The following is a 1,677-nucleotide window of genomic DNA, read 5'->3' on the forward strand; positions in this document are numbered from 1 at the left end:
CAAAGTCAAATGCTGACCTATATGTTTAAAGAACAAGAGGAGCAAGGGCGTGACTTAAGGGAATTGAAGCGCCAGAAGTTTTCTCTGGAAGAATTAAGCACCCCACGGATCAGAAGAACACCCATTTCCCAGAACAAAGGTTGTTAAATTCTAATTTCTGCTTTAACTCTGTGATAGTGTCGTTATAGAGGTTCACCTTAGGAGTCATATAGTAGTAATTAGTATCTATTTTGATTTTATCTCCAATTAAGCCATAGTTTATTTTTCTCATCATCAGCAAACATGAATAAAATAGTAGATCTTTTGAATAAGAGGCAATAAAATTTCGAGTTTTAATAAGGGAAATTCTCATTAGTTACATGTGGTGGCAATACTTTCTGTCTTCTGAATGAATGCTTGAACAGTGCATATGTCTTTTGAATTTGTTGTTTAAGACTGTTAAATATGTTGGCTCTTGAAAGAATGGAGAACATGAGACATGTTATTGATAATCTGAAAAATCATAAAAATGATTCTTGAAGCAAGAAAAAGCAGCAAAAAAAAAAAAAGAGCAGAAAAAGCCAATAGCCCTTAAAATCAAAAGGCAAGGGTAATAAAAAGGATCCCAAGGCTTTGAGTATCAGTGGATAGGAGGGCCTAAGGGAATAAAATCCTGGCCTAAGCGGCTAAATCAAGCTGTCCCTAACCATGTACTTGTGGCGTGAAGGTGTCAAGTGAAAATTTGAGACTGAGCGGTTAAAGTCAAGGTCCAAAGCAGAAAGAAGAGTGTGCTTAAGAACTCTGGACACCTCTAATTGGGGACTTTAGCAAAACTAAGTCACAATCCAAAGGGTTCACCCAATTATGTGTCTGTGGCATTTATGTATCCGGTGGTAATACTGGAAAACAAAGTGCTTAGGGCCACGGCCAAGACTCATGAAATAGCTGTGTTCAAGAATAATCATACTGAAATAGGAGAATCAATAACACAATCTGAATTCTAAGTTCTTATAGATGCCAATCACTCTGAGCTTCAATGGATAAAGTGAGATGCCAAAACTGTTCGGAAGCAAAAAGCTACTAGTCCCGCTCATCTAATTAGAATCTGAGCTTCACTCAAAAACTCTGAGATATTATTGCTTCTCAACCTATTAGTCTTCTATTTTATTTGTCTAGTTGCTTGAGGACAAGCAACAGTTTAAGTTTGGTGTTGTGATGAGCGGATATTTTATACGCTTTTTGGGGTTAATTTCATATAGCTTTTAGTATGTTTTAGTTAGTTTTTAATTTATTTTCATTAGTTTTTAGGAAAAATTCATATTTCTGGACTTTACTATGAGTTGTGTGTTTTTCTGTAATTTCAGGTATTTTTCTGGCTGAAATTGAGGGAGCTGAGCAAAAATCTGATTCAGGCTGAAAAAGGACTGCTGATGCTGTTAGATTCTGACCTCCCTGCACTCAAAGGGGATTTTCTGGAGCTACAGAACTCGAAATGGCGTGCTTCCAATTGCGTTGGAAAGTAGACGTCCAGGGCTTTCCGGCAATATATAATAGTCCATACTTTGCTCCAGGATAGATGACGTAAACTGGCGTTCAACGCCAGTTCTCTGCCCAATTCTGGCGTCCAGCGCCAGAAAAGGATTAAAAGTTGGAGTTCAACGCCAGAAATGGATCCAAACCTGGCGTTGAACACCCAAA

The sequence above is a fragment of the Arachis hypogaea genome, chromosome 11, assembly GCF_003086295.3.
Source record: "Arachis hypogaea cultivar Tifrunner chromosome 11, arahy.Tifrunner.gnm2.J5K5, whole genome shotgun sequence".
Classification (NCBI taxonomy): domain Eukaryota; kingdom Viridiplantae; phylum Streptophyta; class Magnoliopsida; order Fabales; family Fabaceae; genus Arachis; species Arachis hypogaea.